Raw genomic sequence first — 25,136 nt, forward strand, 5'->3', positions numbered from 1 at the left:
TTCAGTAATGACACCAGGAGCTGGGGAGCTCCTACCTAAAATTACGAGCCACACCAGAATCTGCAGATCTGTGTCCTCCTGTTGATGGGAACTCTGATACCATTGCAGATGACAGGACCTACCCGAGGATCTGCAGCTGGGTCCCAAGATGATGAGTTCATAAATATAACTACATGTAATTGAGGAGAGGGTCTATTTTTTTTTCATGTTATTATTAATCATACTAGACACCAATTAAGACCCTGGCTTAGAAAATGTTAGAAGTAGATCATTATGTCACAAGATTCAGCTTGAGAAGAAAAACTACAAACCATAGAGGTCATGGTAGACAGATCCTGCAAGGCTATACCCAAGGACAATCCAGGCCTGCTCTGAGCTTTTCCAAAATGCTGGAGTACTTTGATAACCAATTCAGTTTTAGCTCTTATTTAGAAGATATTTTTAAGCCTAGGCTTGGTACAACAAACAGAGATGGAATGACAAAACACTGCAAGGTACCTCAAACTGAAAGACACAAAAGGAGAAAGAAGCAAAGGTTTACAGTAGTCATTGGCTCCAATTACAAGCCAGCACCAGCGTAAGATAGGGGGAAAAAATAGTTAAACTAAAGCAGTGGTACAGTTCTGTTCTGCAGCTCTCAGGCAGAACTGTCACCAAAAATTACTGAGCACCTTGGTCCATCCCAATACACATTCACACTTCTGCAGCAGAAACTGTTGAGGCAGAGAGGCCAAGGAGGTACATCTGGAATCAAAAGTTCAAGAAACCCCAAAACATTAGCATTTGCAGCAGCCATGAAGTGTTCCTGCGGGAACACCAGGAATCTATCAGCTGAGAGAAGCACGGGGTGAAAGTCTATGCCAGCATGCTGTCAGTGGGTCACCTGGCAAGCGATTGTGATTTACATCACTGAAAAGTGTTCTTGGAAGAACATCCTGAAACACACCTGGGAACAGAGCAGGGCCTCAAACCCAAGTGTGCAGGCAAAGTCCTCCTGCTGCCTTGCATCGCCAGGTCTGCTCACTCCGCACAGGGCAGGATTTTCCCGTGGAAACTCCACACTGAGCCTGAAGGCTGTAACCCAGCGGGTGATGTGCACCACCGTCACGGACAATGCGCAAATAACCTATTACTAATTAACCAGCAGCGACACGAGGACGGCAGGCTACAACGCTGGGGAGACGGGAGCCGTCCCTATTCTACCTAAGGCAGCTTTTAGCGGGGTAAACAACCGGGGCAGCCTCACGCCCCGACAGGAGCCACGCGGCTGTACCGCAGGGTCTCACCCTACCCCATCCCCGCTGCGGCCGGGCGGGGCTCAGACCCCCGGGGGGGACAGGCGGGGAAGAGCCGGCGGAAGGCGAGCCGGGGAGTCCGCCCCAGGTGAGCGCCGGGGCCCCCCAGCCTCCCCTGCCCTCCCCGGGCCGGCACGGCTGAGCCGCGGGACAAAGCCCAGCTCCGGCCGCACACCTGCCCCGCCGGCCGCCCGCTCCCCGCCAGCGCAGGCGGGGCAGCCCCGGCGGGGGCAGGTGCGGCAGCCCCCCGCCTCCCGCACGGCGGTCTCACCTCGGCGGCTCAGCAGTTCAGCAGCAGCAGCAGGAGGCAGGGGCGCGGGGGCAGCGGCAGCCGCCCTCATTGGTGGCGGAGAGCGCTCCCCGCTGCGCGCACGGTCCGCTCAGCCCGACGCGCCTCCGCCGGAGACATGGCCGGGCTGCCGCCCCGCACCGCCCGGCGCCCCGGCCCTCCCCGCGCCCCGCCCGCCCGCGCTACCTCCAGCGCACTGCCCGCCCAAGGAAAAGGCGGGGACGGGAGCCGCGGGGGGAAGCCGTGCGGGCGGTGAGTTGAGGGGGCGAGCGGACAGCGGCTGCTGAGAGAGCGGCCGGTCACCTCCTCCGCCGCTGCCTCCTCCCGCCGGCTCCTCGCCCAGGGCTTAAATGGCCATCTTGCAGCGGGCGGAGGGTCTGCGGCTGGCCCTTCCCCGCCTTCACCCCTCCCTCTCTCCCGCCCGGCATCTGACATTTCCCCCCAGCAGGGCGGGCGAGGAAGTGGTTCCCTCCGAAAGTTTCCCGGCCGCGGTGCGCACCCCCAGAGGGAGCGGCGGCGCGGGGAGCGCCCTGGCCCTCGGACGATGCCCGGGGACGGGCGATCTGCGAGAGGGTCGGCGGTAACACGAGGTTAACCCCGGCCCCGGGGGCTGCCCCGGCCGCCCCTCCGCCGGCGGGAGCGCTCCGCGCAGGGCCCCCGGCGGGGTAAGGGACAAATGAGCCCGGCCGAGGGGATCGTGGGTTTGCTGCAGTGAGTGGCTCCATTTGTTGCGCCATCCATCACCCCCAGGCAGTCCCCCCAAAAATGTCCTCTCCCTCTCTAGGCACTGTTTTGGACATGTTTTATCCTTGTCATCAAAAGGGACATGACATCATAAAATGCAATTAGTTCTATAACCTTAACTTACTTCTTAGGCTTAATACGCTGTTTCACATTTCATTCATCTTGGAGAAAGGAAAAGGAGAGGCAGGGACAGTTTACAGAGCATATCTTTAATTACGGAAACACTGGCAGTCGTCATTTTCTCAAAAGTTTTGAGCTCACATGTTTGTAATTTCCCTGTCTTTTCTGAGCCCTCAAAACATATGCATAGCATTAAGGAAGCAACTATTTCAACAGGAGTTCATGAGAAGACTCAGAAGAATGAGGACATTGGGGTTGTTCAGTCTGGAAGACTCCAGAGGGACCATATTACAGCCTTTCAGTATTTAAAATGGGTTTATAAGAAAGATGGGAACAGACTTTTTAGCAGAGCCTGTTGTGATAGGACAAGAGGTAATTTTTATAAACTAAAAGACAGTCAATTCAGACTAGATATAAGGAAGAAAAGTTTTACAATGAGCATGGTGAATCACTGGAACAGCTTGCCCAGAGCAGTTGTAGATGTACCATCCCTGGAAACATTAGAGGTCAGGTTGTACAGAGCTCTGAGCATCCCAATGAAGATGTTGCTGCTTATCAGGGGAGTTGAACTAGATCACCTTTAAAGGTCCCCTCCAACCCAAACTGTTCTATGGTTCTCTGAAGGCACATAGATACCTTACTGTTTGGGAGGTTGAGACTTATAGCTGGAGTTAAACAGTGTAGGGCACCCCTTCATATCAATAAGATTTGTAGGAAATAATTAATTACTTCAGAAAAGTATTTTTTAAATGCTAGGGAGTATACACTATACAAAAAGAATTAATAAAACCACCTTTTCATCACTTTCCATTCAGTGCAAAGCACCTGAGAATTGTTTTCCAGCTGAAGATTCCTCCTGGTAAACCACACAGCTGACAGAAGTCTCAGCAGCTGCAGTGCTGACATAAACCTATCATTTGGAAATTACAGCTCTGACTCCTAAAAGAAATCCCTTGTAGCTGCTCCCTGTGTCTGGTCAGAGCTCCAGTGGGTCTAAGCTGCCAAACTGCAGCTTCTGGCCAGGCCAGGTTCCATTGTCTGGGTTGCATCCTAAGTGCAACCGACTGCCTTCGTGGGTGACAGTGCACAGCTGAACTTGAGCAAGCACACTTGGTCATCCTTGGCTCCAGCCCAGTGAGAACAATGTGGTAGCTTTTTTAATTGCATGCCTTTTCAGTACAGCAACCAGTAACTAATCCAGTTGCCCTTGAAATTCAGTGGGAATCTCTCCACTGATGTAAGCAGTAATGGCGGTCAGCCCTGAAAGAAAAAAATTCAATAAATTTAAAAAACTTGGAAAATGCACTGAGAGAGCAAGAAGTGGGATTCTGATATGTTCAAATTTCTAAGTATCTCCAAACTGATGTTGCCATCCCCAGACTCTAGATATCCCTGGGCTCTCAAGTTCACTCATTCTTCTCTTCTTAAGAGGCCACAGAACCCAATTTAGAAGCGACGGGCATTGTATTTCTATGTTAATTCCTTGCTCCAGAGAGCAGCTGGGCAGCTTACAGGAAGCTAAACTCCTTTCACCACACTGAGTCTGTCTGGATCCGGTATAACTGGTGAGGATTTTCACATACAAGCTACATGGAATCTGTGATTAATTACTTTCTCATTAACACTTGTGGCTGAGTGTATGTCATGTGACTGCTTGTGTGTGAAGTACCTGAACCAGGAGGCCTATGAAGTTCTGGAACACACTCACATTTCTAGAGCATCCAAAATAGTTGAGGACTGTATTAAATTTGCTTGTAGAGATATCTAAGCAGAGTATTTCTAGGACTGTAGTATAAAATTACTGCGTATCTTTAATTTTAAGCATAACTGGTGCCATCAGTAGGATTTATGCACAGTAGGTTAAACTGACACACACAGAGCATAGAAGGCTTGTTACTGTTTCAGGTACCTCCCTGACTGACTGTTGCCAGATGTCAAGGAAAGGACTAACTCCTTTCCAGAGACATTTCTTGGGTGGGAGAAGTGCTTTATCAGGGACTCTGTCTGCACTGAAGGAGTGAGCTGTGAAGATTCATTGACATTTGAATAGACTCAGATATGCTGAAAATGGCTACAGAAAAGAGAAAAAAAAATGCCAAGAAACATCGGGCACTAAAAGGTGTAAATATTTTGTAACATAAAATAGAATTGCAATTTCCATTTGATTTCATTGAAGGAAAAAAAACTGGTAGCAATCGAACTTTTTTTCTTTTTTTATTTACAGATTCTGATGAAATGTTTGTGTCCTCCAGACTGTTTAAAATTCTGGGAGGAATGTTCCAAAAAAGCTTTTCTGATTTTGAGAGCTCCACGGAGAAAAGAATCACATGTGTACCTGATTGCTTCCTTGGATCAATGTCTCAGCTCTTTATAGGATGCTCTAGTTCACGGATAGCTGTGCAGACCTCCTGAAAGAGGTGGATCTCAAAGAGCTGTGATTCATGCCAGAATCAGACTTCACATGCTGAAAATGGAAAAGAGAAATTAAAAGCCAAATTTTTTTAAGTCTTCAAGGTGTTAATTGTTAAGCAGCAATAACCACCACAACACAAACAATTTCCTAGGAATTAGAGACTCAAGGTTGCCTTTCAGGCCACAGGCTCTTCACAGGTTGTTACTAATCTGCTGGAAGTTCCCTGAATTACAACTGCTATTGCCTTATTGTTTCTATAGCTGAGTTTTGTTTATTCTACAGGCTTTTATTAAAGCTATATGTGTGACAGGGTTATAAAACTGGGTAGGTGTTGCTCCTGGGCTAAAGCTTCTACTATACTTTCGTCTGGAAGTTAATTTTTGCATCTGAGTCATAAAACCTCTTCAAAAGGGTGCATCAGAAGTGTTTCCACATCCTTATAATCAAGTTTTTGAACAAGAGACCTAAGCTTAAAAGTCACCTTGGGCCCCTGCACACAAATGCAGAAAGAACATGCAGGCATATTACTTATGGGTGCTCTAGTTTGCACCATAAGGTATACTACTTATGCTCTGGGTAGAGAAAAAGGGAAGACTACAAAAATACGGTGACCCAAAGCTGTCCAATTTGGAGCAGTTACCCTGGCTGATAATATTTGTTTTTCACTGAGACTGGCGATAGAATATGGTTTAAAAGGAAAAGTTAAATATGGCTATATTTAACTGCATACCCCAGCCAGCCTTGATCACAATAGTGTGTTCACATTAGTTGTTCCCTGTTTCATTCATCACCTCAATGTGCAGTGTCAGCCAGAAGCACCAAATTGTTGAGCATCGTCAGGAAGGGTGTTGAGAGCAATGCAGAGAGCATTGTTTTGCCAGTGCATAAAACCCAGGTGCACCCACATCCTGACTCATGCTTCTCACTGCTCTCAGCATTGCAAGAAGGACATAATGCACTGAGGAGAGGTACTGAGAAGGGCAGTACCTCTTATCAAGGGAGCCTTAAAAAGCTGAGGATTTTCAATGAAGGGAGGAGAAGGCTCCCTGGAAATAATATGAATGAAAAACTTGATCAGTAAATCCCATTTAACAGTTATAGTAAAGTACTTTCTTACATGAGCTTGTAAAATATGTAGTCACGGCATGTTTTAAAGGCAAACAATATGAGCAGTTCCAAAAAGAAGGTAGACAAATTCATGGACAACACGTCCACAAACAGGGAGAAGGCAGAGATGAGTCTATAACTTTTGGATGCTGGGAATGGTACTCAGATAGGAGTCATATTTGTTTGCACTTCCTAAACAGAATCTCCTAATGTCACTGCTGGAGACAGGATACTGGGTTGGATGGATTCATCACTGACTGAGCAAGCAGCACATTCCTTAGCTGCTTACAGCAGCAACATTCAAACCAGTACAAAGTATAAGCATACAGCATATATAAAACAAGTGGACTACCCTTTGGCTTGCTACCTCAGCAACACAGGTAAAATGTAACAGCATAAGTTACTATTCTGATTCGCAAGGGAGGAAGCACTCTGTGCTATGATTTCAGACTGAGGTCCAGGAAGTGCTGCCTTGAAGTCCTCAGATTCAGTCATTATGGGACCTCTGTGACACACACAGAATGCCAAATGAACTTCTGTTCTGTCCAGCCTTGCTCAGTGCCCTGAAGGTATGTTGGGCCAAAGTGCTCCTTCTGGTTGACATTGCTCTGGCTCTTCTTTACACCACTTCTGACCATAAAAGAGCCCATCAGGCTTTCATGTACCCTGAACCCAGAGATGAGTCTTTTGGGAACAACTCACAAAGCAGAACTACAAGCCCCTTTTACATTGCAATAGAGGAATAAGCAGAGAATAAACTAAATTGTGCATGCACACAATGTGCAGCATTGTCGCAGGAACAACTGCAGTTCTAATACTTTTAAATAACCTTGAAATAGAAAGACTGACTAAAGGTCTTTACAGTAGAGGGATTCTTTGATTTTAGTTTTGGTTTGTTGGGGTTTCTTTACATATACACAAAAGTAGTAAGAAAACAATGTAAATCGGTACAAATATATTTTTGTTTATATATTAGTTCAAATGGAAGATCACAGCTCATCAGGAACACAAGAAATACAGCACAGTAAATGAGAAATCCTCCTTGAGAGCAGAGCAGTCCATGGGAAAGATGTTACACTCCTGGAAATGTTAGTGGGATGAATGTCTTCATGAGTGCTGAGGACCTTCCTGGAGTGTCAATCTGCAGGCAGAAATCAAAGAATTTACAGCAAACACTACGCTAACCTCAGCAGCAGCTTTGGTGACAAAGCAGAAAGTTGCTAAATATCACATCTGGGGATGGTCCTACCATCAAAAGTGATGCAGAAAGATTTCAGATGCTGGGCATGGTTCTAACCTGCTTTCTGCAGGTACAAGCTCTCCACAGCCTGTAGCTGCAGGAGGTACTGGCTGGGGACTGCTGTGTAGCATTTTAACTCCTAAACAGTTTTTTTAATTTTTTTCTTCTCACATTCCTCACAAGGAATTAGAGGTGCATCGAGCTGCTGGCAGAGCCATCTTTCAGATGGAGGGTAAAATAGACAGGATATTCAAAGAAAACATGTCACTTTTTACAATGAGAGGAAAGTTAACTTGAATTCTGGTTAGGCCAGGTTGGGGATGGTTTTCTTTTGACTGAGGGGGAGAAGAAAGACAGTTTTTATGTGCTGATGGTCAGCAAAGAAAACAGAGAACAAGCCTTTTTGTTGGCTATTTTTTTTTTACACAACTTTCAAAAAGACTTCAAAGTGCAGTAACTGAAAATTACTTCTTGGAGGTGGGTAACACTTTCCATCTATGAAGTTCATTCAGTGGCCAGCTTCCTTTGTGTGGGAAGGCACGTGGGTGGGAGGATATCTTTCACATAACAATTGAATGGAAAATATGCATTAAAACCCCACAGACTGCCACACTCCAAAGCACTGAGTCAGCAGTGCCCTGGCAGCCGGGAGGGCCAACCATGTCCTGAGGTGCATTAGACAGAGCATCACCAGCCAGGTCAAGGCAGGTGATTGTCCTGCACTGCTCTGCACTGGTGTGGCCCCCCCTCAAGTTCTGTGTGCAGTTTTGGGTGCTACAATATAAGATAGGTATAAAGCTACCCTTCCAAAGAAGGGCTATGAAGATGGTAAAGGGCCTAGAGGGTAAGCCATATGAGGAGTGGCTGAAGTCATGGGGCTTGTTCAGCCTGGAGAAGAGAAAACTGAGGGAAGACCTCCTGCTGGTCTACAGCTTCCTAACAAGAGGAAGTAGAGGGGCAGGCACTGATCTCTTCCCTCTGGTCACCCAAGGGAATGGCCTGAAGTTGTGTCAGGGGAGGTTTAGGTTGGATATTAGAAAGAGGTTCTTCACCCAGAGGTTGGGCACTGGAACAGGCTCCACAGGGATGTGATCACAGCACCAAGCCTGACAGAGTTCAAGAAGCATTTGGACAATGCTCTCAGGCACACGGTATGATTTTGAGGGTTCTTCTGTGCAGGGCCAGGAGTTGGACTTCAATGATCCTTGTGGGTCCCTTCCAACTCAGGATATTCTATGACTCTACAGCACCTGACCTGCCTCTGACACAACAGAACATTTTTGTAAGAGACTCGAGTCACCAGCCTTTTAAACAGGTAATCTTCTATACAGAAAGGAATGGACTCTGTTGCAGTAGGAAAGAAGTCATGGTCCTACAGCCTGTCTCAAATGCAAGGTCCTGTGTAATCACTAGGCTTCAGCCACGAGTAATGTCATGGGTTGCAAAGGGTTATTGCACAATAAATATACATCAGAGTTTTACTCAGACTCGAAGAAAGGGCAAGAGGAAAGCCATGCTCAGTATAGGCAGTCCCTGTAGTATTACCAAAGGGTAGAGCCATAGCTCAGCTGCCCCATATTGGAGAGAGAGCTCTGAGGTGGCATTTAGAGCCAGGAAACAGTGACTGGCAGGATTCTGGGAAATACCAAAAGCTGGCAGCCTGTGTAGCTGGCAGGAACGTTTCCCCTTCTCCACCTGCCAATTTTTTTGTTCGTCTCCAAGCTCACTAAAGAAATGCATAGATGTTTCTCAACATATCAGTGGAATCACTTTCAATCACTATTTATGTCCCATAAATGATGCCATATAATCCAAATGAAATAACACCAAGCTAATTTTAAAATTGGTACTACATACATTACCAGAGCTGAGTCTGCTCTCATGAACGAGTGAAATCACCTGTCTCATGCAAACTAGCAGGTGTGTGTATGACTGGGGACCTCTGTCAAGGGCACTGGAAAACAGAGTGGCTGGATAGCTTATGCTGTCCAGAAGTCCCATCTACCATGATCTCTTACAACACATCCTACCCCTTTTAAGAACTGAAACCTTAAGAAACTTACCAGAAAAATCATGGTTGTGACACCACTTGCAAAGATACCGATACTTTAGCAGCACCAAGATTTCCACATCAAAAGATTATCATTCTAGAGTCACAGATGACTGCTGAAATCCCAAAGTGACAGATACCCATTAAAGAAAGAAAAAATTAAACGGTTAAAAATTAAATGTGTTGAAATTTATGACAAAATGACCGAGCCACCTTTTCCCTTCTGACATTACAAATTGGGGCAGGTGGGTACAATTTGAGTGCTAGGCTTTTATAACTTGTTTTGCTTATGCCCCCCCCCCCCCAAATATAAATAATAATGTGGAGAAATGATGAAAAATTGCATCCTTCCAAGTAGGATGCATGTCAACTACATCAGGAAAGGACCATTTATGGATATCCTAGGAGAGTAATTAGCATCTATAGTGTCACTTAACTTTTTGTCTATTGAGGAGATTGCCCCTAAAAGCTGTGCTCATTTCACACATGGTACTGAAGAATGAATTATTTCCATAGCAATCTACATTTGGCAATACTGTAATAAAGTGGGAGAAGCAGTTATTTGAGCAATAAAACTACTGGCTGGAATACAACTGGCCTGTTTTACATATAATCAGTATTTTCCTGCACAAATACCTGCTTTAAGATAAACACCTCTTGCTTTTTGCAAAGGTATGCAAAAAAACTGTCAGAAGTAAAAAGGCAAAAACGAAGCAGTGAGACTGAATCCCTGGAGTGTTCATATCCAGCACCGAGAGACCTAGATCAGCAAGATATCCTAAGACTCCTCTTGGTGGATATCATGTCCTTATTTATTGTGCTCAAACCACTGTGGTTGAATTGGGAAGGTTTCAAGCATCTGGGCAGCAACACATAGCAATTGAGCTTAAACACCAGGATGGCAAGAAGGCTAGGAAGACATCTGCCTGGGAAGAAAACAAAAGCTGACATAAAAAAATTATCAGTTCACATCCCAGCTAGCATGGCTGAACTCCCTGGCTCTGAATTTGCATCTCTGCACTTGCAACTCTAATACCTGGTGATGTGCTCTGATCTTTGTTCATTTACTGGTCCTGTCTGACTGGAAATAATGTTTTGGCAACAGCCTGCTATTTACTGTGGCATCACAGCCCTAAATATCCTTTAAGACCTACTGAGGCTTAGCTGGCCAAATTCTTATGCTGGCCTTTCAACTCTCAATGACATCTGAGTGCCTAGCTTGCTTATATCCTTTCCAAATATCCCACGTTCTGTTTTTTGATAACATATTTTGAAATATCTATTTTTAAAACTATCTCCCTTCTATCTACCACTTGAACAGTCAGTGCTGTTGTACAGCCTCCTGATACTACTGGGAAAAGCTCTTAAACTGATGTTCACTAAACTCTAGTTGAGTTCTAGTGAGCAAATGAAATAATAAGCTACACATCAAATGATGAAGCTTTGCTATTGCTGTTCCCCCATGTTCTTCTTGCATGAGAACAGCAATGATACACCAGCATATGGCTCTTAGGATTACTAGTTTCCATGTGCAATGCTTCCACCTGCAATTCCTCAGTTAAACAGGCTGTTTTGAACAGTATTTCTGCTCTGCAAGAAAACAAGAGTCCAAACAGCAAGGAAGCCATATCCACAACTAATAATTCCTGTGGAAGGTACAGCACCTTTTAAAAACTGATGGATTAGATTCAACCTGCTTCAATAGGCACTCACCAGGAAATAGTCCAAGTTAATTTTACAGCTGACAGCTTAAAAGGTTGGGTGAATAATCTGTTCTCTTAAAATGGAAAACTTCCATTCTCTGAAAGATCCTGGACTTCCCAAAATTCATCTATACAGATATACGCTGCTGCAGCAGCTTCACGGGATATGAAAACAAGCAATCATTCCTTTCTCTACTTGCCCTCCTTACTCATTGCTGCAGAGCAGAGTAACTCCAAAGCTCACTAGTGCAGGAAGGCAGTGGCTCTGTGGACCACGTTCCCTGCCAGAGGTGATGTGGCTTTGCTCTCTCTTTTAGTCCCCGTGAGTCCTGACTAAGAAGCTGTACCTGTCACCTCTGTTGTTAGTTGAGAGATTAGGCACTTAACTCCTTTCAAGTATATACTATATGTGGTTCGACAGCAGCACAGTTGCTCAAATTAACTGTGTCACTTTAAAAACATTACTTTTTGGCAAGAAATAGCAGTGACCAGGCAGAATGGAAACAGGAAGAGAATAGGGTGAGGGGGAAAACAGATATCAAGAGCATGGCAGAGAATTACTGCCATGGAGAAAATGCCATTTTCTCCATGACATTCATACCTCCAGGTGACACCAAAGCAAGGAAATAAAGATTTTTAAAGCAGCTGATCAAGAATAAAGCAAACTGTCTAGAACATGAAATCAGGAGGTGAAAAGCAAGGAAATGTTGAAACTAGTATTTTTTCTTTTTAAAGGAACATTGCTGCTACTGTACCATCAGTCTAAGTAGAGGTAGGACTCAGTCTATGGCTGCAAGCACTGCAGAAGAGGCCATAAACACAATGCACGGGTTTTCTGTCAGACTATGCTGTCATATTCCACAAAGCAGACAATGCTGAGGCTTTCTGCTAGGACTAAGCTCTTCACTCCCAGTAACTGGCTTCTTTGTGCTAATGCACTCTAAGAGCGACATTCAATGACAGATACCAGGGAAAAAATCATTGTCTTGAGAGTACTTGGCATGCCCATCTACCACAGTGATTTGACCAGCTTTGGCTGGGTCCCAGGCAAGTAGGTGTCTTTTCATTTCATAGCAGTATGTCCTTTTAAAAGATTTCTAATCCCTGTAGTTCAGGAAAGCAGGAGATAATGGAGGATGTGCTTCTTAGTGATTATCAGAGGGAATCATAATGGAGCATTTGCACAATTAATTCATTTCCTATATCCAGCATACTAAATTAATCTAGGGAATAAAACTGATTAAGTTTCTCTTCTAAGAAGCATATTCTTTCTGCACCAGAACTTGATCTTGCATTTACTATTTATATATGATTTGGTGAGATAAATATGATCCAATTTAAATGACTGGTTGCAGCATCAATCTTACCTAGTCTGTAAGCCAGCTCTGATTCTACAGGAAGGATGTATCTCCAGTATGGAACAATTCTTTGTCTAAAGGTAGAAGATTCAAAATTAAAGATAAAACCATGAATATGTTGATCTGAGTAACCAAGAGATTCTGTTTAACTATCAAAACTTCTGTTTGCTGCTGTCCTTCTCAAGAGGTCCTCAGGCCTTGGCTTGTCCAGGTCTCAAGACACAGGAGGATTAATCTTGATTGCTGTCTGCATGCTCATTAAAACTTTTGGTTTCTTAAACAAGCCTTATAGTTAAGAGAAATAATTTGGGTTTTTCTTTAGAGGATTTAAGATTTGGTGCAGTAATTCCTCCCTTTCTTGTATGAACTTACTTTTCTGGTGTGTGAACTTACCTCACCGGACCTTGGGGCACTGTATGGGCTGAGGTTAATGCATGCATAGGCAGGAGAAAAGTAATAGCTATAGCAGAAAAACAGAAGAGGTGGGAAATTTATTTAGCAGTCAGTGGTGGTGCTATTCCTTTCTAGAGTGTAGTTGCCAAGTAGACTGTGTATTTTCTCTCCCCTTGTTCCTCAGCCCTCCTTTTCTGGACACACAAGACTGCAGTACATGTCCTGTTTCTTCTATAACTCATTTATCCACAAATGTGGGCCATATTCCTTCCATATATCCCACCAGCTACAGAACTTGCTTTAGTCATGTGAGCTTTACTGCCTCATCTAGGCTGTGGCAGCATAAGCTGGAAGAGAGCTGTTAGTCAACAGATAACCTTGCTTTCAGGATGTCCTGCCAATGCCCATTCCCTCCTCAGATGACATCAGGTAGGCACCTATTGACTAGTAAACCCAGTAAGGAAGCATTTATATCAAAAGCAGGAAAGACTCCAAGCTTTTATTTAAAATAAAATATGATTGGATCCTGGAAACATGATCCAAAAGCTCCCTAAAGGATCATCACCCAGAAGGTGGGAGGGGTGGGGCAAAAAGGGCGAAGAACACGTGATTTACATGTTCATTTCATAGTCTCTAAACACCTGGCAGAGCCAGAATGAAAGTCTGGGGTATGAGGAGCTTTTGACACTTTAGAGGTCACAAACTTTCAGTCCTTTGCCATCTTTAACTTGGATTGCAAATCAACATTCAAGATGCAGAAGGTAAAGACGGAACTCCTTGAATTCCTGTGTTCCTGTTAAAGCTGTTCAGTGTCCACAACTCTGACCCTAAAGGCCTGGCTTGGCTAGACAGTGCTGTTTGGACAAGGAAAGTCTGCCCAGGTGCTTTTAATTACCAGGAAAGTAGTTTTCCAGAAATAGCTTACTGGCTGTTTGCCAGATCTATTTCTTCCGACAGGAAAAGCGAAATGTAAACATCCAGCACTTCATAACAGACCACAGAAATCTCTCTCCAACTGAAACAGGACTCTGGAAAGATTGTGCTAGCCTCTTGTCTCCTTTACAAAACCCTGGGCTACCCCCTAAGCAGAATTATCCCACCCAGCTTAGGAGACTGCTGCTGGGAGATTCTGAGAGCGCCCTCACGCTGCAGGAGACATTGCAGTGCTGAAAAATCCCCTGGCTTAATACACAAATGCTGCTCCTGAGAGCAGAGCAAACAGGGAGCTACTGCCATGCAAACACTTAAGGCCTTTGGGTACTGCCAGAAGAGACCAGTTCCACCTAGTTGCCTACGAGTGGCAAAACTGGGCCCACCTGGAATTGATAGAGAAGGAAGGCTGGTGGATATATAAATGTCTGCTCTCATTTAGCCCCTTCTTCAGCATTTATTTCTTCTTTGCTACTGTCAGATTTTCCTGAACTTCAGAGCTACTCCTCAGTTACATGGCAGTGTGCTTACTAGTGATACGAGTATAGAGGTATCTCATATGTTGTAACATCTCTAAAGGCAACTCTTTAGGAAGTATTTCACCTTCCCTTTCCTTGATCTGTGCCTGGACATGTCTTACAGGAGGCAAAACCCTGGGGAAAGTATCTCCTAATAACTCTAAGCATGACACAAATGGGGAGGCAAGAAAGCTTGTTTTCTGGGTTCTACTGCAATACTCTGGCAGGAAGAAAATGAGACAGAGAATGTTACAGTGAATATATAGAGCTTCACTCTTTGCAGCAACTGCCAGGCTCCAATTCTCACTTTGCATTCTTGCTCCCTGCCAGCATGGCATCTGTGCTCAGTCTTTCAGCATTGAAAGTTCCCTATTTCTGGAACCTGTAGCCAAACTCCATGACAGGAGATATGTTCTTATTAATGCTTTAGTTTCTAGTCTGGCAATTTTTGGAAGACATCCAGAGGATATGTTAAAGAGCTGTAGGTTGAAATAAGGAAATTTTGATTGGTTTGATTACTCAGATATTACTCTTAATTCCAGTGATGCTTAGGGATTCCCAGGAGCAAGGTTTCTTTGCTGGTAAGTGCTATACAAATATGTAGGATAACATTTGCAATAAAGAGGTGATGCATAGAATAGGAAACACAGGTAAGGGGAGTTTTCTAGAGATGGCACAGTAAGCGATTAAGTAGCTTGCCCAAGGTTGCAGAAAGAGACTGTGTGAGAGCCAGAAACTGAGTCTATGTCTGCTGAGTCATACAACACGAGTTTACTCATCTGAATTTTTTCCCATTGCCTAAATACCAAGGGGCTCAGCTGTGATATAATACACACAAGTTGCTTCAATGGAACTGAACTCAGTAAACAGAGAGTGGTTTCATTAGCCTAAAGAAAAAAAGACCTTTATCTTACAGAGGGTGAAAAATAAACTACTTATTTGCAAGGAAGGCAGTGGCCTACTCTTCTGGGTCGCTGCTGGGTAGTGTCACTATTGTGCTTGGTTCATACAGGGAGATGACTCACTAGTGCTGACACTGTGATGCTGCTGTTGGTCTTTCTTGCACATCTGACTTCCTTGCTTTGAGCAATTTTTACAACTGTACCCATCCTCCACAGTTCTTCAGCCCGTTCAAAGTCTCCGTAGCCAAACTCAGGTCTGGAGGGAGCGATGTGAAAATAGTGCTATCTGCTACATGTACAGGTAGATGCCAAGGGAGGTTTCCAGCTAAATGAAAACCTTGCAATTTATGGTAAAGAGGATAGGAGAGGGCATCAGGAGGAAATTGCAATGCAGAGCACTGCAGATTGCATTATGAATTTCTCCTCTGGAGACCAGTTGTGAAGAAAACCAAAGGGATAATCTTGCTTCCTCTTCACAAGAGATCAGCCAAGGCAGAGAGTTGGAGTCAGCCCCAGACAGCTGAAATTAGCAAGAATTAGCAAAAAATCCAGTGTCCATAAGTAACCTTTATAAAAATTAAGAACCTTATGTTGCACCAAATAATGCAAAGGAGAGCTTCTCAGGAGGACTGTGGAAACATCAGCCCAGTTCCATTACACAGTCCTTCACATATACCCACAAGGCAAACAAACAGCTAATTCAGTCACTAAAGAGATCTGATGCTTTCCAGGGAGACTCTCGGAACTGAAGAGATGGTATGAGACAGGATGGTAAAGAAAGAATCAAAGCTGGAGCAGAGGGTCCCACTGTGTAGGAAAAAAAGCTCCAGTTGGCCAGTATTTGACTGTTTGCACTGTTTGTCCTCTGATCTGGCAGAGTTCTCTCTGTAACTTGTAGTTCACTGAAGGCAGTGGGGCTGCATCTGGGCTTGGAGCATAACACAAACTGAACATGCTACTACACTGCTGTCTCGAGGTGCTTCCCAAAAATGCAAGAATGAGCCTTTCTGGCTGGATATTTGCCTACACTAGATTTTTGCTAAACATTTCCCACCAGTCCCTATCAGGTCTGATGGGGACATAGCAACAATGTGGACTCTTGAGCAAGGCTGACTTTGCATTTACATATTAAAAGTCTGAGTCCCTGAGGAAAGATTTTTAGAAGGCCAAAATGCATTAGGAGCCTAGCTAGCATTGATTTGCACATTCTAGAAAGAAAACCTGTACCTCAGAATCCATATATATGTTTCTAGAAAAATAATTTGACTTTCAATTTAGCATCTGTTCTCACCTCCAATGAGACTTGCATATGTCCAGAACTTATGAAAAAGTAATATATTCCTCTGTAGGAGGCCAATCCTAAACATTTATTAACATAACTTGATATTCACATTTGTAAAATGTTGATCTTCTTCTAAAATACTGTTTTACTAACTGATTTTTCTCATTATCTAAAAGTTGTTCATGCAGTGCTGTAGAACTACACCAATAGGCTGGGTGTGTAAATCAAGACTATGTTAAAACAAACTTAAAAAAAATTCCTGAAAATTTGTGTCTGTTTGGGTGGTTCCCACAATTTGTCATTTCATAAAATGGCCTCTTGCCTGGGGAAAAATTTAGATGCACTTAGTTTTTGAATATTGTCCAATGAAAATTTCTGAAGGTTATTTTTTTCCATTTGAGAACAGAAACGTCCTCTCCATGCTCCCCTGCTCGCAGCTGTTAAAAGATATGTAAAAGCACAGAAAAGAGCCCAACCCAAAACAGTAGTTATTAAACTTCCCCCTTCCTCTTATTTTGCAATAACAGTTCAGAAACACGCACAGTTAACTTTTCATCATGAAAACTATTCTCATCTAAGTTGCTAATACACCCATAGAACTGATAAGCTAAGAATATTTCCTGATGCTTTTTTTTAATTATTTCCATTTAGTATTTATTTCCATGCCAAGTATTAGTATATTCTCTACCCATTTTGAAATTCATATCCAAAGACACATTGCCTGTAGAAATGCAGACTTTAGGAGGCTTTTTTCCTTCTCTTTTTTTTTTTTTCTTTCTATCTAATACTTTTGCTGATTATGGAAAATTGTTCTAAACTGATCACTCAGAGCACTCTGAAAGAACTTTTATGAGTAACAAGCAAGGTTAATAGGCCAAGGCAGCACATAAACAAGAAGTTTCTTCTTTTAACATCAGGATCCCTGAACACAGGGATCTATTGATCTTCTAAACTGTAAGGCAGATCACTCAGCTTTCTCTGTGTTGCCTACAAAGGCTACTCTAACTTCCCACCAGGAAAATGATGTCAGACTGACTTCATAAAGCACCCTAAAAGTGGTTTGAGCTCTTATGAAAACTGGAAATTACATATCTATTCTTAATACTCTTATAAATATTACTAATATTGCCTGATTAATAGGCTGTTAAGAAAATTCTGTGTTATCTTCCTCTATGAGCTTTTACTGCAGTAACATTATGCAGATCCTTACTACATAAGCACACTATGGTAGTGGCAGGAAAAGGATTTTGAGCCCCTGAGCACAGGTACTCACACCACTTGTCACAGGACCCCAGAGGATATCTGTGAGTGGGAGTTCTGTTTCTGCCCAAGGGGCAACTCGGCTGCTCTTCAGTCTCACAGGCATTGCTGGTATTGGCCTTGCTTGAGTATACTGTCCCACCAGTGGACTCCCTGCATTTAAACATGTCCCAGGCATCATGGTGTGCCACCTGAGGGCTGTGTTACTTGGGATTTAGGAACTTTGGTAGGACTGGCCACACTGGAACTCAACCAGGCAAATAAGTGACAGCTCTGCTACAGTGGCAGGTGTTTGTGTTCTGCAGGAAGTGAGGCCTGAGAGATGATATCTAACCTCCTGTTAGCCTGATATCCTATAAATGACAATGGCCAATAGCAGCACCCTAGGGAATAAAAGGAGAAGAAAATAACAGCATGTTAAGCATGTAGTAATGGTTTCCCAGGGTCTTTCCACCAGGTTTTCTGCAGCATCCAATCTGCAGCTCAGAGTTCTGGGATGTAAAAATATAGTCATTTGTATCATATCTACATGGTTAGACCCTGACATTGATACTTTTTATGACAAAGTACACAATTCACCAAGAACCAAAATATAGATGTTTCTTTCTTCAAAAGTTAATTCAGACTCACAAATACCAGAATCATTTGATGAAAGCCTGGAGAATTTTAGGGAAAAAGAAACTAAAAAGCAAGAGAGAGGGAACTTCTCAGCCTGCCCTGACCTCATATTCCCTTGTCTGCACCCCACCCATTTGACACTGTTGAGCTGAAATTGGATCAGTAATATGATAAACTGCAAACTAGGTGAGGTTATGCCAGTAGTAGAGGCAATCATCCTGTCTTAGCTAAACCATTTTCAGAGGAGAAAGAGGAAGGACTAGGAAGACCTTTGTAAAGTGCACAAGTATATCAGTACTTTTATAGTCCCGTTACTGGAAGCCCTACACATGTTTCAGTTGATAAGGCAATCACAAGGCTTTCATTCTCATCTGAATAAGAACATTTAATCTTTTCAACATAAAGTCCCATGTGCTAAATTAAATTTCCTGCCAGCTCAGCAAACAGTTTTGCCACTTTGAACTGCATTGTGCATGCTTTCCTTTCATCACAGGATGCATTCTGTCTCGGCATCAACAGCCAAGAGGGGAAAGACCAGTCTGCTCCAGCACAAGCATCAATATGATGTGGGTTTCAGAACCACCATCAACCAGCAGGCAACTGGGGTGGGATGCAAATGACCAAGCAAAGGTACCTGCAATGGGGGTAGCTGTGTCTGAATAGTCACTGCAGATTCCTTCAACTGTCCACAGAGATAAAAGGCCACTTGGTTGGTACAGTGCAGTTCATCTGACACAAGCAGCTGGGCAGACAACATCCTAAAAGTGCCTCTTTCTCTGTATTGGTGTTCAAGGATATGTGGAGAACTATCTCAGGTGTAGACAGCCACATTGCAAATCTCTGTGATCAGGAAGGAAGAATCTGACTTTCAGTTCCCCCACAGTTCTAGCTAATAGAATTCTTTGCCACAGTAGGTTTGGGGAGGCTTCTCTATTTCCCCTGCTGCAGCTCACTGGTCTATGGGTGTTTCAAAATGCTTCATGCTTATAGGCTAAATTTTGCATATTCATTCAAGAGCCATATAAAAACCTAAAGCAGAGAAAGCTGGTCATATTTTTCTTTCACGCAAAGAGAGGGAAGAAGCTGATTGCACTATTGAAAAAGCAGAGGTGTTTTTTTCATGTCATATATTCTCAACAAATTTAAAACATCTTGGTAAAGTTCACCAAATATTTGTGCTGATTTTGTAACAAGTTTTAACTGGTTTGATTATTTGTTAAACTTTCCTTATTTACCTTTTTACTACACAGGAGTTTGTGATTTAAGAAGATCTTAAACAAACAGAAGTACTATGGATGCTACAGTACAAAGCAAAAGGAAGACTGGGGGAGGAATATACAGTGAAAAAACTTTGTTTGTTGCCTTTGGTTAGGTCTATTCACAGCTTAGTTCCTTCCCAGCTTTTCTTGCATCATTTGGAGTTCATATCATTTTAGAGATTTGCTGACACAGATTCAAAAGTAAATGGATTTTGGCTATTAAAATCAAACTCAAAAATATACTTTTCTTTGTTATACCAGAGAAACATCACAGGAAGATGAGTTTGACCTATAAACCTCAATTCCTCCGTTTACCAAACTCTAGCCTTACTTGATCAGAATAACTGAACATGCCTGAAGAAGAAAAGCTTAATTTGCTATAAGAAGGAATTAAATGTGTATAAACAGACACTAGGTTTTGGCAGGCTATCCTCTTTCCTAATCCTCAGTATTTCCCCAATTACTATACAGCCCAATCATTCTACATAAGTTGTTTTTATTAACACTATAAGAGGCCATCTGTCTGCAAATACCCAGTCAAATAATAGAAACCAACATGAAAATAATCAAATTCAGCTACTGACAGATTTAAAGATTTGTGTGCAGAATAAATATTTACTTTTTAGGCACTTCAATATCATTCTGGGAGTTTTCCAAGCATTTATCATTTCAGGGTGGCAGGGTAACAATTGTTTCTCCACCCATTTCAAGAATTTTTATTTTCAATCACCAAAAATGATGTAACATGAGGCCTTTCCAATATGCATCGTGTTATCACACCCCCAAAATACTGAGCACGCTGTGAGTGTTACAGGCTTATAGAAAACAAAAAGGTGCATTTTGATCACAAAAATTTTATCTCTCTTAGAAATGTCTTGTCTAAAAGATCGGAGTTCCTCAACAAAACTATGGCTGCAAAAATGGGCAGGTCCTCCGGATGGATTCCCTAAATCAGTTTAGATGGATTAAGTTTAGTAATCTAAACTAAAATACTTGGATTAACTGAACAGTTTCTGTTGAGAACTATTTTGGATTTGATTTTAAACACACTGATTTGCATAGAAGCTTCCTTTGGTAGTTTCGGTTTGAAATCAGCATTGTTTGCCATAATCAATATTCCTTTAGAAAACAAGGAAGAAGAGGCAGAAAAATGGGGGCGCTACATAGAATAACCCTCTGGGCAGTGCTAGAAAATATAGCAACTTGTATCCTATGGGGCACATGCAGTGCTACAGGGGGAAGAGCTTCTGGAAAGCTGGCCAGTGGAAGAGGACCTGTGGGCGTTGGTGGACAGCAGCTGAACATGAGCCAGCAGTGTGTCCAGCTGGCCAAGAGGGCCAGTGGCATCCTGGCTTGGATCAGAAACTGTGTGACCAACAGGGCTAGGGCAGTGATTACCCCCCTGTACTCGGCACTGGTGAGGCAGCACCATGAATACTGTGTCCAGTTTCAGGCCCCTCGCTGCAAGAAAGACATTGAGGTGCTGGGACATGTCCAGAGAAGGGACACAAAGCTGGTGACGGGCCCAGAGCACAAGTCCTATAAGGAGCAGCTGAGGGAGCTGGATTGTTTAACCTGGAGCAAAGGAGGCTCAGGGAGACCTTATCACTCTCCACAACTTCCTGCAAGGAGGCTGTAGCCAGGTGGGGGTCAGTTACTTCTCCCAGGTAACAAGTGTTCAAAAAACATGTGGGTGTGGCTCTTGGGGACATGATTTAGTAGTGAACACAGTGGTGCTGGGTTAATAGTTGGATTTCATGATAGTAGAGGTCTTTTGCCATCTTGATGACTCTATGATATTATGTCATTATTCTCTTCCATCCAACGTTTTCATGGGGACAGAAGAGATTGAAAGGATTAACTAGGAGTTGCAATAGATCTCTGAGCAATGAACATAACAAAATGCATGCCAGTGTGGAAGAGAGTGGTTTCCCTTCCTGTTCAACAGTCTAAGAAATGATGATGATCCAATGTTGCGTAGCTATTTTTCAGCTACCCCTCGTGTCTCACCACTGCTCAAGCAGATGCCTAAGAGAGAGGAATACCCACTTACCCTGTGAAAGAAACAGCTGACAGTCACAGTGCCTCCTCCCAGGGAAGGCTGTTGCTGCACTGCACAAAAACAGCTGTAGAGCTGTGCACTTCCCACTTTGCCACATGTAGGCTGGAGCTCCCAGCCCGTTCGTAGAGCAGTTACTTGTGTTTGGCCCTGATGCTGGAAGGTAAACATCCAGAAATGTTGCAAGCACATATGATTGCTCTGTTTCCTTGATTTTCACCAACTTGCCTCAAAACGGAATATGCCTCAGTGGCCATAATGATTCTAACCTGTAATCGTAGGTTTAAATAAAATGTCAAAATAAATTAAAAGCAGCTGATCAGACAATTTATTATGATGAAGAAAGGTCTGAAGTCCCTTTATGGAAATGGACTAGATTGCCTCTTGAATGATTATCTCTGCTTGAACACAGAGATGCTTTAAATAAAAGCCTGTCTTTTCTTAGAAAGCCCTGCCTTCAAAATATATTTCTTGTTCTTAAGAAGATAAAATATACAGGAGGAATATCTTTTCATAACTATCTTACACTGTAGATTTATGATATACTGAGAACAATGACCACGGTAACTAAAAAGGTACACATACAACAGGTTTGTATAAAAAAATTACATAAATGTTTGCAATATGGTCTGAAGTACTATCATTACTGCTTAGGGAACTAAAACTTTTCACCAGGGATCACTACAACTGCCAAAAAATCAACTATTATGTAATAGCTGAAAAAAAGACAGAGAAAGAGGGAGAGGGAAAAAACCCCACTTTGCATCTCCTCATGGTCCCTGGAGTATCTGTCCAGACCAGATGTTAGGAGGGAAGGATGTGCTTGTACAGCCTGCTGCACAACAAATGACAAAAGGATTAGGCTTCTTACAATAGGGTAAGTAAAGAGGTGTCAGAAATGCTGGGGAACTCATGCTCATGGAAGGCAACGGGGAGGAAGAAACTTCTGTGCTTAGCTGTAGGTCTCACCTTCAAAAGATGAGGGACTGGTATCCTGGCTGTGATGTCTGGTAAATCAACTCCTCTCTTTTTGTGCCTAGCTTAAGCCAAATTGCAATTTTAACTCATTCAGAGTCGTGTTAAAAATTGACTCATTAATTTTAAAATCAAATAGTCATATTAATAGAAATTAGTTATTATATGTTGCTATACAATAATGTAGTTGTTATAAACTATATTTGTATCTGCTTTGCAGAGGAAAAAAAGTGGAAAACAGTTCTTCAACTACAAAAACTACACTAATAAAACATATTCCACTTCCTGCTTAAGCTATACTGTTCTAAGGCACTTACCACCCACGTAGCTCAGTAGAGTGAACTTCAGAGCACAGAGAGGGACCAGCAATAAAAAAAGCTCTTCAGCTGTTAAAGCCACACACCATTTTGCTGGGCCTGAAAAAAGGATGGACAAGTAGCAGGAGAGTTAATGTCAGGAAATAATAATAACACTAATACTTCACTAATTACTCTTTTCCTCTGCACTCGATCAAAAGTGAGATTAGGACTGCAGCTAACCAAAAAATAAACCCCAAAAATTTATGTTAAGAATAAGAGGATGCATCTGTTTCCTGCTTTAGCCAGATCTGCTCACCCTCGCCATCAGAATAGCTGCACTGAGACGCGAAGTTCTAAAGATTAAAGCTGAGGGTCACTATTTTTACTCAGAAGAGCTCAAGAAAATGCGTAAGAGTAGTTCATTATGTCATCTCTGCCTGTGACAATGCAGAAGTACTGCCAAATGGGGAAACTCCTAATTGTGAAAAGCTCATCTGAGTGAATGCAAGTAAGAGATTAAGGAAATATCTGTCCCAAAAGAGTTCTTTACTCCATTTATGGAAGTCAAAAAGCCAAGCTTACCATGGATTTAACTAAGCACAGCATTGACATTTGGCTTTAGCAGGACTTTGCCAGTATGTCCAATGTGTCTCTGTTCCCACAGTGAAAAGTCTTTTCTGTATTTTAGAGCTGAAAAAGAGATATTTTGAAAAAGGACTCCTGCATTTAATTTTTCTTTCACATATCTCCAGTTTTGGCCCATTGGCAAGATTTCTTAAAAGATGAAAATTGCTACAAAAATTATCAGAGTGGGAATACCTAGTCACACTGACAACTTAAAACCATCTGTTACTGCTTACTCATGAGTGGCTGGAGTCCCCTTTGTGCTAAGCACTGCATGTATGGATAGAAAATGAGAAAGTGCCTGCCCCAAATAGCTCAGAACAGACAGAGCTAAGATTTGCCCAAGACTGCAAGATGTACACAGTAGAATTGGGAAATGAGCCCAGGTTCTCTCATTTCAAATTCAGTTCCAATTCATCTTTCTATCTGAAATAGATTAGAAACTGTCCTATGTCTATAAGGAAAAAACATCTGTGTCACTGACAAATATGCACAGGGTATTCTATGGCTAAATACAGGAGGATGTACAGATGCCGTGAACAAAAAGATTGAATTATTATTTAAGCTGAATGAAGGTGGAGGCTCTGATACTGCCTGCACTGTTCCAAGTGACAGCAGCAGAAGTAATCACTTTGTTTCAAACAGACTTGTCTCCCTGTGAAGCCTCTTGTCCTAGAAGAAATAACAGTGTAGATTTTACCATCCTATTTTTCCCTTCCCTAGTATACACCCCAACTTTCTATCATTCTAGTAAATTTCTATCTTTGAGATGCCTGAACCAGATTTCTACAAATCTGAGATTTACAGAAGAAAAATACCTTTGGAACCCTTTTTAGTTGTCTTGTTTGGGTTTTGGTGGGGTTTTTTGTCCAATATCTCAGGATCTGGTTAGGCAGTGGATCTGAGTAGGGTGGAAGAAAGGCAGAAAAGATCCCTGCTCAAACAAACAGCCTGTTCTTGCCCCTCACTGGTCCCTTGCCCAAAAGACCTGCTAATATCAGAGTCTATGTTGTAGACATAGATTCACAACATCTTGAACAACTAACAGAGAGCAACTGGAGTTACTACCCTCCTAATTCAGACATTCAGTTAGATGGAACAAATTCCAGCTCAGGTATATGCCTGGATTACTGTTATATATGCCCCATCCCTGGAAGTGTTCAAGGCCAGGTTGGATGGAGCTCTGAGCAACCCGGTCTAGTGGAAGGTGTCCCTGCCCATGGCAGGGGGGTTGGAACTGGATGATCTGTCTTTAGGGTCTCTTCCAACCCAAACCATTCTATGATTCTATTGGAGCCTCAGTGACATGGAGGTGCAGGAAGTTCAGAGAAGCAACGTGCAGGAATTGCATGTATTGGTGCAGTGATTCCTTCTGTAGCAGGCAAACAGCAAGAGCTGTTGTGTGCCTGTATTTGTCCTACTGATCTGCAATCAGGTCTGTTCCTCAAAATCCTTTCATACAGGAGCATAGAGGAGGTCATAGCTATGACTGCAGGCCAGGAGCCATGGCAGTGACCATGCAACTGCTCTGTGCTATGTCTGCCTTCATGTTGTACCACCACTAATTCCAGAGCACAGGAAGTACTCACACAGACCTCTTTTACCCTAACTTTGCAAGGAATTAGTTTTTGGAGTGAAATAGCACTTAATTGTAATGTAAATGAAAAACTGTGGAAGGTAGTGCCTGGATTTTCGACA

General features: G+C 43.0%; 2 long non-coding RNA genes across 2 annotated transcripts; one reads left to right on the forward strand and one right to left on the reverse strand.

The window, feature by feature from the left end:
• The first annotated feature begins 1,150 nt into the window (after positions 1-1,150).
• On the forward strand, positions 1,151-4,961 carry LOC115307601. Its single transcript, XR_003915922.1, has 2 exons — positions 1,151-1,223; positions 4,673-4,961. It is a non-coding gene; the product is annotated as an uncharacterized LOC115307601 (long non-coding RNA).
• LOC115307600 lies at positions 4,878-22,885 on the reverse strand. Its single transcript, XR_003915921.1, has 3 exons — positions 22,833-22,885; positions 9,272-9,374; positions 4,878-4,912 (listed from the first exon to the last, which is right to left on the reverse strand). It is a non-coding gene; the product is annotated as an uncharacterized LOC115307600 (long non-coding RNA).
• Positions 22,886-25,136: the final 2,251 nt, after the last annotated feature.

This window comes from Manacus vitellinus, unplaced genomic scaffold (assembly GCF_001715985.3).
Source record: "Manacus vitellinus isolate BGI_N305 unplaced genomic scaffold, ASM171598v3 scaffold_30_pilon, whole genome shotgun sequence".
In the NCBI taxonomy this organism is placed as follows: Eukaryota; Metazoa; Chordata; class Aves; order Passeriformes; family Pipridae; genus Manacus; species Manacus vitellinus.